The following is a 12525-nucleotide window of genomic DNA, read 5'->3' on the forward strand; positions in this document are numbered from 1 at the left end:
AATGACGAAACCGGTTTCATCCAATCATGGCGTGCACCCCGAAGCGTCTATCTCGTGAGGCCGCGCAATGATTTGAGGAAGCCGGTTTCGTCATTGTTGAGGTAAGTACAGAGGCGCTGGCGGGCGGAGGATCGCTGGTCTGGGTTTCCTAAAGAAAAAGGTAAGTATTAAAAAAACAAAAAACACTGCAATGTAAAGTTTAATGAATGAAACCTGTTTTTAATAGTATTAGTATCATTCATTCAACTTTACATTCACTTTAAGAAAGAATTCTTCACTATATGTCCTTTGCACCATAGTATATCCCTATACTTCCTTCTCATAGAACAAGGTAGATGAAGGGACCATAGGAAAGAGTCTGACCCTATGTCAGGTGCCAGTCATAGCCACAAGGCTAAGTGAAAGGGCAGTTTACAGACCACCTGCCTCTCACAGTAAAAAAAAGCAAATACAAAGCAAGCCATAAAATGCACATTAGTTGTATAAACCCCTCTTAAAACATTACAAGATTTTTGCATTTCAAGCGGATTTGCATGTTGCTCTGGATTTTAATGTTGGTTCTGCAGTTTGCCAGGATTACTGATATGAACCATAAAAATATTTGCACCAGCACATGATAAACCAAACGCCATCACTGTAGTAAATGTTACAAATCAGCTGAGAGAGATGGATAGGTTTGCAAATGCAATTTTTTTGATCTGTCTTTTTAAAAGGGACACAAAACCGCTTTTAATGAAAGTTTTCCGTAATATTAAAATAGATTCATATACAGGCTGTGCTACTGTATTTAGGTATGCTCCATCCCCCAGCATTTTAAAGGGACAGTAAAGACAAAACGAAACATTTATGATTCAGATACAGCATGCCATTTAAAAACAAATTTCAATGTACCTTTATCATCATATTTTCTTTGTTCTTTTGGTAACATTTGTTGAAGAGTAAAACTAGGTAGACTGATAGAAGCTTAGGAACGTGCAGGTCTCTTTAGCAGTCTATGGCAGCAGTATTTGTAACATTGTATAATACTGCAATAAACAATGTTGCGAACACTGGTGCCAGATGACTATAGACACGTGCATGCTCCTGAGCTTACCTAGGATTACTCTTTAACAACAGATATGAAGAGAACTAAGCAACAATGCCAATAGAGGTAAATGAAGAGTTGTTTAAAACTTCATACTCTAATCCATTTAAGTTGAATTTTGACTTCACTGTCCCTTTAAGCAGTGTGTCTGCCTTGTTTTGCATTGGTGATAACTTGATTTCTGTGATACAAGACACTGTCACCACTCGAAACAGCAGATATAATGCAATAATGCGTCTGTTCAAAACTAACATGAACTAATGTGCATTTAAAGAGTATTCACCTACCCCAAGGTACAAAACAGCAATCTGTACATGTGTATAAGCGTGTCCTATATATATCAAGTAAAAAAGTCACTATGTTTGAGGTATGAGTCAGAGGTAAACTGGCGATATTGTATTAAAAAAAGCAACAAATATCAGTACAAGAGTTTACCCAGGTGCTAATTGGCCCCCACATGCTGTTGTCTCGTTAATTCAAACCATTGCTTAAAATTAGCTGCCGTTATCACTGCGCTCACATTGTATACAGATTATGTAACTAGTAGGGGTTAAAGTGGATTTCTCATTCAAATGAAAGGAAATCATTAAATGTGATTACGAAGTCAGCTGCAGTCATTTTCTGATAAATGTAAGACTGACAGTATTTGAATAGATAAAATAACAGCCTGATGCTAAATAATTCAAGTGAATGTAAATTTTGATGCTAAAGTGCCCGGTTTTTAAAAATTCGATTAAAAACAGGGGCACTTTAATTCTTCAAAATTTACATTTCACTCGTGTTGTGAAAAAATACTTACCTTTTAATCTTGACAGCCGCTCCAGCTTCCTCTGCCTGTTGCAAAGCCTCATCCTGGGTCTAAAATGAGGAATCCGGCTTCCTCCAATCACGGCGTTGAATCAGACAATGATTGCCGTGATTGGAGGTTGACCGATCCAGAAACAGCTTGCGACGCCCAGGGAAAGCTGGAGCGGCTGTCAAGATTAAAAGGTAAGTATTTTTTCACGAGTGAAATGTAAAGTTTGATGAATTAAAGTGCCCCTGTTTTTAATCAAATTTTTAAAAACCGGGCACTTTAGCATCAAAATTTACATTCACTTTAATTCTGAAAAAAATAAAAAATCAGCATAGAGAATTAAAAAAATAGAGCGAATCCGGCTTCCTCCAATCACGGCTTTCCCCCCGGGGGGATCATGGCCTGATGCAACGCCATGATTGGAGGAAGCTAGATTCATCATTTTGGACCCACAAAGAGGGCTTGTGACGGGCGGAGGAAGCGCTGCATCGGCTTTCAGGATTAAAAGGTAAGTTTTTGAAGAAAAGGAGTGAAATGTCAATTTTGATGAATTAAAGTGCCCTTGTTTTTAATAGGTTTATTAAAAACCGGCACTAATTCATCCAAATTGACCTTCACTTTAAACCTAGGATAGCACTGACCTTAAAGTGACAGTTTACCTTAAATTTGTCTCCACTTTAAATTGTTTTTGCCTTCTGGAGTATATGCAATTGCTTACAAATAGATCCTTTTACTTTATTTCAGCATTTGAAATAGCTGGTTTTCTCTATACTTAGTTTCTATAAACTAGTGTAAGCATAGCCAGCAGAAGAAATTACACTCCTAGTAGGAGGTACTGTGTATCATTAGCATCAGCGGTAACATTACCACATTGGGATGAGATCTGACACATCATGACATTGTGATTGCTGATCTCGTAGAAACAATAATGTGTAGGTGGGGTGTGTACAAACAGACCATGTATTCAGTGCTAGCCATATATCTAAATCATCTTTATTTAAAGGACATCATATAATAAAAATGTTTCTGACATCCAAAGAAAGGAGCAGCATGTAAACACAGAGGCATTTTGTTCCTGAAAAATATGAAGTAAAAACTGTTTATATTTGAACTAATATAACAGTATCAGTTGTTCACTTCCTGCTAATGCTCATTAGTAGAAACTATCAGCCAATGAGCATTAGAAGAAGTACCTATTGGCCAATGAGCATTAAAAGGAAGTGCTTAACAGCCAATGAGCATTAGAAGTATCTAATGGCCAATCAGCATTAAAAGGAAGTACCTATCAGCTGATGAACATTATACACAACTGATACAGCTGAATTAGTTTCAATTTGAATTAAAAAAGCTTTGAGGTCACATTTTTTGTGTGAGAACATGTGGAGATGATGTTCTTTTATATGGGTAACAGCACAGTGTGTCCCTTTAAGGATGTAGAAGTTATACTTTTGTTGAAAGCTTCATGTAAACGTACTAAATGTGTCCGCTCTAAATGAATTAATTACTAATTTCTTAAAGGGACATGAAACACAATTTTAAAAATGTGCCCAATTTACTTCTATCATCAAATTTGTTGAAGAGATACCTATGTAGGTTGTGTGCACATCTGAAGCACTACACGGCAGGAACAAGCTCTGCCATTTAGTGCTTTTGCAAACCTGCTGCCATATAGTACTACAGACACATGCACACTCCTAAGCTTACTTTCCTGCTGTTCAACAAAAGATACCAAGGAAACGAAAACGTTTGCTAACAGAAGTAAATGATAAAATTGTATAAAATGATGTGCTATGTCTGAATCACAAACTTAAATGTCTGGGTTTCAGGTCCCTTTAACACAAACAATGATTAGGAGTGTAATACCAAACTATTGTGTTCCACCTTAGAAGTAAATCATACAACTCCTAATAAGAAGACTTTTCTACGTGTAATAATGGGCGCTAGCTAACAGCATAAGCCTCAGACAGCTGACAAATTCTGGGAGCATAGTATTTCAGCTGCATGGTCCTGCAAACGCAATATAAAAGAACGTGAAATCTGATCTTACGTCCGGTGACAATGAATAGTTAAAGGGATTTGAAACCCCAATATTTTCTTTCATGATTCAGAAAGAGCAGCAATTTTAAGCAACTTTTTAATTTACTGCTATTATTTTTTTTTTCCGTTCTCTTGGTATCTTTATTTGAAAAAGCAGAACCGGCCCATCTTTGGTTCAGCACATGGGTAGCGCTTGCTGATTGATGGCCAATTGTAACCACCAATCAGCAAGCGCTACCCAGAGTGCTGAACCAAAAATGGGACAGCTAATAAGCTTACATATCGCTTTTTTTTCTTCAAATAAAGATACAAAGAAAAAAAATGATAATAGGAGAAAATTAGAAAGTTGCTTAAAATTGGGGTTTCATATCCCTTTCAAATGGCCGCAAAATTAAGATTTAAAGATCCTATGCAAGCAGATAACTTATCTAGATTTGAGAACAACTCCGTGTACTGTTTGCAATCACCACCTGCTGGTTGTGGAGTATTTTGTGTGAAGGACAGATGACACAGGTTGCTCCTATGCTGCATCTACATCAAATAAAATTCTTCACCGGCTCCTAAAATATATTACAATTAGACTCATCTGTCTGTCTTCTAAGTTTCATTTACATTTGTCAACTTCTGCATTACACACTATCAGGAATCCACAAGGGTTTGTTTGGTACTGAACTAACCATAATCTCCTTTCCTTTCTGCTCTGACAAGATCGCCAGGTTATATGTCACCCCCAGACAAAGACCAGGGGTAATGGGGTTCAGTAATCACCTTCAGTAATCCCCCTAAGAGTAACTTAGTGGCGCAGTGCCTAATGCTTGAGAGATTAATGTATACAAATGTAAGAGAAACATTATATGGTACACTTGCACATAGTGCAGGAGGTGATCACAAACAATAGTGGAAATTGAAGAGGGTGTGAAACATAAAACTTAACATTTATTAAAGGTATATTAAAATATATTATACTAAAACATCCCTTATATCAGCGGTCCCCAACCTTTTTTCTCTCCCGTACCTCTTGATTAGGGTTTTTATTTATGAGTACTCCCTCTCTTCATTACCCCCATTCATCCCTCAAAAAGTTTTTTTTTTTATTTAAACTATTTATTATCGGGGTATTAATAAACTATTTATTATCCGGTATTAACTATTTATTATCAGGGAATTATCAGGTATTAATAAACTATTTATTATCCGGTATTAACTATTTATTATCAGGGTATTATCAGGTATTAATAAACTATTTGTTATCTGGTATCAATAAACTATTTATTATCAGAGTATTGTCAGGTATTAATAAACTATCTATTATCCGGTATTAATAAACTATTATCAGGGTATTTTCAGGTATAAATAAACTATCTATTATGCAGTATTAATAAACTATTATCAGGGTATTGTCAGATATTAAAAAACTATTTATTATCAGAGTATTGTCAGGTATAAATAAACTATTTATTATCAGAGTATTGTCAGGTACAAATAAACTATTTATTATCAGAGTATTGTCAGGTATAAATAAACTATTTATTATCAGAGTATTGTCAGGTATTAATAAACTATTTATTATCAGAGTATTGTCAGGTATTAATAAACTATCTATTATCTGGTATTAATAAACTATTACCAGGGTATTGTCAGGTATAAGTAAACTATCTATTATGCAGTATTAATAAACTATTGCAAACTATTATAAATAGGGAGAAAATAAGGAGAAGTAGTCCTTATAAAAAGATAGGGAATTCAGCACTCTCATATACACATTTAAAGAGCCAGAGATACAAATGTCTCAAGGTATCAACCTAAGTATTAAGATAAATAGAGCTGAGTGTGGAGCCAGGTGGAAACCCAGAATAAAGACTTGACAACTAGCATGCTTGCAAGGCACTCATAATTTTATTATTTACAAAAAGCAACAAAATTCTTAGTAAAGGTCATGTGACCATAAAGGTAATTTGAAACAAAATTTAATAAAAAATATGAGCTAAAAAGCTAAGTGAGACGTCTCATAGGAAAATAAAGTGGCTAAATATAATAGTGACAATGCAACACCTCTATTAGAGGACAACCCCAAAAGAAAAAGTAATATGAGGGTAATGTTGTCATAATAATATAATGAGGATCTATGCAGTTCACATAAACATTGAGCCAGGGTAATATAACCACAAGAATACGGTAGAATGCATATTTTTCAATTTGGAGTGAAATATAAACACAGGAAAAAGCTTTGCACAATCATATGCAGCATGCAACTATACCAAGTCTTAAAACACAACACCAACATCAGAGGACAGTCCCAAAGTTAAGGGTCAGTACTGTCATGATATAAATATAGGATCTATGTGTTTTAAATATGGGTATTGTATAGTAAATTTTGCATAACTTCTGACAAACAGGATATTAGTAAAGCAGCAGCATTTAGCATGAACACATCACAATTTAAAGGAAGTCCTTCCAAATCTGTTGAAAACAGGCATCCACTTGTATTGCGGGAGGAAAAAATGAAGTAAGTTTCCACTGCCTGTAAAGAACAACACAGTCATAGCATGCACTCACAGCCTTTGCGATGTAAATCAAGAAAAGAATCCTTGGTAAGAAGCTGCAAATCCGGTGAATGTTCTTGTGTTGCACAAGATGCAAAACAAAGTAATAAATCACTCCAGCAAGCTGCAATTCTTTGAGGTGTAGTAGGAATTTCCAAAAGACAGGTGTCTCATCAAAGCAATCAGCTGTTACAACTGCCTACACGTGTTTCATCCCAATGAGTAGCAGGGACTCCTCAGGGCTAACTTCATCAACCTAAACTCAGCCTTTTATAGGCCATATTGGGACACGCCTCTGGGAGTTTCAAAAAACAAAAAGTGTATATATACAAAGTGACATTTCATATATAAAATATATTTACAAAATAATAATATTAATTCAAAAATAAAAAACATGGTGCTCAGATACGCATGCAATTCGTTAAAATATAACTAACAGCCGAACTGAGAAAAATGAGAGCTCCCCCAACGATGCATTGGACACATAGGGAGGGTCAGAAAGTTACACCTAACAGGACAGTTTGTTATTTTTCTAATTCCTATAAAGGCTAAATTATAAGGAAAGGGATAAAGTATTCCAAGTCAGAAATTAAGTAAATTTAGAAACTTCTATTATTAAAAGTTTCTTATAGAGACAAGACCGGGATCGAACCTGTGACCTCAAATCTATTATAAACTAAAAGTCAAATTAAACTAGTATTAACCCACTACTCTAAACGCTATAACCTATATATAATGTAAGTTAAATATACTTATTATCCCAATGTATAACAACTGCATTTAAGTATTCTTAACAATATTATTAATAGTCGAAAATTTGGAGCTAAACTAGTTATAATGATAGCAAAACAAAGTCATATTAGTTCAATGACTATTTTATATTGAACATAAGGGATCGAACCCAGGGTCTAAAGGGTCTATATTCTTAATGACTTAGAAGAACCACAGTCCTAATCCACTAGCCTAAAGGCACAGTCTAGAACAATAAACAAACTTTATAGAAATCATGCAAACTCGAGTTTTTCATTTAACCCAAATGGGGCACAAGTATGTAAGCGATAAATCCAACCAGTTTCCTTCTGGAGAAGACATTTGTCCTGATCACCTCCTCTCTTATGTGATAAACCAGTATCAATTCCTATGAACTTTAATAGTTCAAAATCTGAATTGTGACACATCTGAAAATGACGTGCAACACTACTAGTATCTTTGTTATTTTTCACGTCATCTCGATGTTCTCTCACCCTGTCGAGAAACTGGCGCTTCATCTTCCCTACGTAGAACATAGGGCAAGGACAGTATAGCAAATAAATTACCCCAAAAGTTTGACAATTGATTGGGTAATTAATGCGATACACTTTGCCACCTGTAGTAAAGGTTTCAGTCCTTGTAATAAAACTGCAAGAAACACACTTTCCACAAGGAAAACTACCCATGTGTGATGGGTGTATAGTGAGCCAATTCTGTTTTGGAGTTTTAACAAAGTGACTTCTGACCAAGCAGTCTTTCAAGCTCATAGCTTTTCTAGCGGTAAGTAGGGGACGATCACCTACTTTTCCTGCCAGTTTTATGTCTGCAAGTAAGAAATGCCAATTTTTACTTAAGATAGAATGAATTTTGTCCCAGTGAGAGTTAAATTGTGTGATAAATCTGACATGGGTATTTTCCAAGCTCTTTTCATTTTTTGAAAAGAGAATTGTTTCTCTTTTCAACTTTCTTACTCTACTGAGTGAACTCAGGACCAATTTTTTGGAATACCCGCGAGCCAAAAATCTTTCTTTCATCCTTATCGCATGATATTCAAAACTTGAATTTGTGGAACAATTTCTGCGTAAGCGCAGAAACTGACCATAAGGGATTCCCTTTTTCAATGAATAGGGATGATTACTTTGAGCTAAAAGTAAGCTGTTAGTGGCTGTTGGTTTGCGAAAAATTTCAGTATGAAGGTACCTTCCTTGTTTCTTGATCAGAATGTCCAAAAAAGATAATTTATGCAGATCAGCCTCATAGGTCAAAAGTATATTGTAAGAATTAGTATTGAGAGTTTTGATGAATGTTTCCAAGTTGGTTAAATCACCTTTCCACAACATGAAAACATCATCCACATAACGGAGCCATAACTGGACCGAGCTCTCAACTATATCATTATGGGTGCCAAAAACTTCTGATAGCTCCCAAATGCCTAGATGAAGGCAAGCATAGGTGGGGGCACAAGTGGCCCCCATTGCTGTTCCGCGAATTTGTTTAAAATATTTTCCATCAAAACAGAAAATGTTATTCTCAAGGACAAATTTTAAGAGAAAGAGAACAAATTCAGTGTGTTTTTTATATAGAGGACCACGAGATTCAAGAAATGACCGACGAGCAGCAATTCCCACTTCGTGGGGAATTGAAGAATATAAACCTTCGACGTCCAGAGAAACTAAGATAACATCTTCATCCACAATTAGATTATCAAGTTTTTGCAGGAGGTCAGAATTATCTCTGACATAAGTAGGTAAAGTCGGGAGGAAAGGTTTCAGGAAAAAATCTACAAAGTTACCTACATTTTCTGTTACTCCCCCAATACCTGACACGATTGGACGGCCAGGTGGATTTTTGCTGTCTTTGTGCAGTTTGGGGAGGCAATAAAAAGTAGGTAAAGTGGGATAATGTGAATACAGATAATCAAATTCCTTTTTTGAAATTAAACCTTCATATTTTGCGTCATTCAGCAAAAACAACAATTTAGTTTGAGTTTCCTCCAAAGGATTTGATCTCAAACGAGCATACTGTTCTCTATTATTGAGTTGTCTCATTAGTTCTCTGAGGTAGAAATCCTCATCTAAGAGAATAAGATTTCTACCTTTATCAGCTGCCTTAATGACCACATAAGGAGTATTTTTGAGATCAGACATCGCTCTTCTCTCAGCCTTCGTAAGGTTATCAGTCACAATGCCTGAAAAAACAATTTGTTCAATGTCTTTCTCAACTGCATTCACAAAATACTGTACAGCAGGAACAAGAGAGAGAGCAGGCATAAATTTAGACTTAGGTTTAAAAGGTGAACGCGGCACGGAACATTCTATAGAATTTAAAGGGGAAGCTTCTAATTCAGTTAAGGATAGAGGTAAATCAGTTTAATTCTCCTCCAGAAGAGTTACCAGATTAGATATCGCCAAGTCATCTTGTATTTTCTCTAAGTCTAAATTCATTGAATTTTTGCCTTCCATTATAGAAGATAAGACCTATTTTCTTCCAAATAAATGTAAATCCTTAATGACAGTAAATTTGTCAATGTCAGGGATTGGGGGAGTAACAGAAAATGTAACTTTGGTAACTTTGTAGATTTTTTCCTGAAACCTTTCCTCCCGACTTTACCTACTTATGTCAGAGATACTTCTAACCTCCTACAAAAACTTGATAATCTAATTGTGGATGAAGATGTTATCTTAGTTTCTCTGGACGTCGAAGGTTTATATTCTTCAATTCCTCACGAAGTGGGAATTGCTGCTTGTCGGTCATTTCTTGAATCTCGTGGTCCTCTATATAAAAAACACACTGAATTTGTTCTCTCTCTCTTAAAATTTGTCCTTGAGAATAACATTTTCTGTTTTGATGGAAAATATTTTAAACAAATTCGCGGAACAGCAATGGGGGCCACTTGTGCCCCCACCTATGCTTGCCTTCATCTAGGCATTTGGGAGCTATCAGAAGTTTTTGGCACCCATAATGATATAGTTGAGAGCTCGGTCCAGTTATGGCTCCGTTATGTGGATGATGTTTTCATGTTGTGGAAAGGTGATTTAACCAACTTGGAAACATTCATCAAAACTCTCAATACTAATTCTTACAATATACTTTTGACCTATGAGGCTGATCTGCATAAATGATCTTTTTTGGACATTCTGATCAAGAAACAAGGGAGGTACCTTCATACTGAAATTTTTCGCAAACCAACAGCCACTAACAGCTTACTTTTAGCTCAAAGTAATCATCCCTATTCATTGAAAAAGGGAATCCCTTATGGTCAGTTTCTGCGCTTACGCAGAAATTGTTCCACAAATTCAAGTTTTGAATATCATGCGATAAGGATGAAAGAAAGATTTTTGGCTCGTGGGTATTCCAAAAAATTGGTCCTGAGTTCACTCAGTAGAGTAAGAAAGTTGAAAAGAGAAACAATTCTCTTCTCAAAAAATGAAAAGAGCTTGGAAAATACCCATGTCAGATTTATCACACAATTTAACTCTCACTGGGACAAAATTAGTTCTATCTTAAGTAAAAATTGGCATTTCTTACTTGCAGACAAAAAACTGGCAGGAAAAGTAGGTGATCGTCCCCTACTTACCGCTAGAAAAGCTATGAGCTTGAAAGACTGCTTGGTCAGAAGTCACTTTGTTAAAACTCCAAAACAGAATTGGCTCACTATACACCCATCACACATGGGTAGTTTTCCTTGTGGAAAGTGTGTTTCTTGCAGTTTTATTACAAGGACTGAAACCTTTACTACAGGTGGCAATGTGTATCGCATTAATTACCCAATCAATTGTCAAACTTTTGGGGTAATTTATTTGCTATACTGTCCTTGCCCTATGTTCTACGTAGGGAAGACGAAGCGCCAGTTTCTCGACAGGGTGAGAGAACATCGAGATGACGTGAAAAATAACAAAGATACTAGTAGTGTTGCACGTCATTTTCAGATGTGTCACAATTCAGATTTCGAACTATTAAAGTTCATAGGAATTGATACTGGTTTATCACATAAGAGAGGAGGTGATCAGGACAAATGTCTTCTCCAGAAGGAAACTGGTTGGATTTATCGCTTACATACTTGTGCCCCATTTGGGTTAAATGAAAAACTCGAGTTTGCATGATTTCTATAAAGTTTGTTTATTGTTCTAGACTGTGCCTTTAGGCTAGTGGATTAGGACTGTGGTTCTTCTAAGTCATTAAGAATATAGACCCTTTAGACCCTGGGTTCGATCCCTTATGTTCAATATAAAATAGTCATTGAACTAATATGACTTTGTTTTGCTATCATTATAACTAGTTTAGCTCCAAATTTTCGACTGTTAATAATATTGTTAAGAATACTTAAATGCAGTTGTTATACATTGGGATAATAAGTATATTTAACTTTAAAGGTTGTAGATCTACAATTGTTGGATCTTCATTATATATAGGTTATAACGTTTAGAGTAGTGGGTTAATACTAGTTTAATTTAACTTTTAGTTTATAGTAGATTTGAGGTCACAGGTTCAATCCCGGTCTTGTCTCTATAAGAAACTTTTAATAATAGAAGTTTTTAAATTTACTTAATTTCTGACTTAGAATACTTTATCCCTTTCCTTATAATTTAGCCTTTATAGGAATTAGAAAAATAACAAACTGTCCTGTTAGGTGTAACTTTCTGACCCTCCCTATGTGTCCAATGCATCATTGGGGGAGCTCTCATTTTTCTCAGTTCGGCTGTTAGTTATATTTTAACGAATTGCATGCGTATCTGAGCACCATGTTTTTTATTTTTTTAATTAATGTTATTATTTTGTAAATATATTTTATATATGAAATGTCACTTTGTATATATACACTTTTTGTTTTTTTAAACTCCCAGAGGCGTGCCCCAATATGGCCTATAAAAGGCTGAGTTTAGGTTGATGAAGTTAGCCCTGAGGAGTCCCTGCTACTCATTGGGATGAAACACGTGTAGGCAGTTGTAACAGCTGATTGCTTTGATGAGACACCTGTCTTTTGGAAATTCCTACTACACCTCAAAGAATTGCAGCTTGCTGGAGTGATTTATTACTTTGTTTTGCATCTTGTGCAACACAGGAACATTCACCGGATTTGCAGCTTCTTACCAAGGATTCTTTTCTTGATTTACATCGCAAAGGCTGTGAGTGCATGCTATGACTGTGTTGTTCTTTACAGGCAGTGGAAACTTACTTCATTTTTTCCTCCCGCAATACAAGTGGATGCCTGTTTTCAACAGATTTGGAAGGACTTCCTTTAAATTGTGATGTGTTCATGCTAAATGCTGCTGCTTTACTAATATCCTGTTTGTCAGAAGTTATGCAAAATTTAC

At 35.7% G+C, this 12525-nt stretch overlaps 1 protein-coding gene across 10 annotated transcripts in view; it reads right to left on the bottom strand.

Annotated features, from left to right (window-relative positions):
• The window catches only part of PTK2 (protein tyrosine kinase 2), a 773150-nt gene that overhangs the window by 14590 nt on the left and 746035 nt on the right, over positions 1-12525 (bottom strand). The gene's annotated exons all lie outside the window — the stretch shown is intronic.

This window comes from Bombina bombina, chromosome 5 (assembly GCF_027579735.1).
Source record: "Bombina bombina isolate aBomBom1 chromosome 5, aBomBom1.pri, whole genome shotgun sequence".
NCBI lineage: Eukaryota > Metazoa > Chordata > Amphibia > Anura > Bombinatoridae > Bombina > Bombina bombina.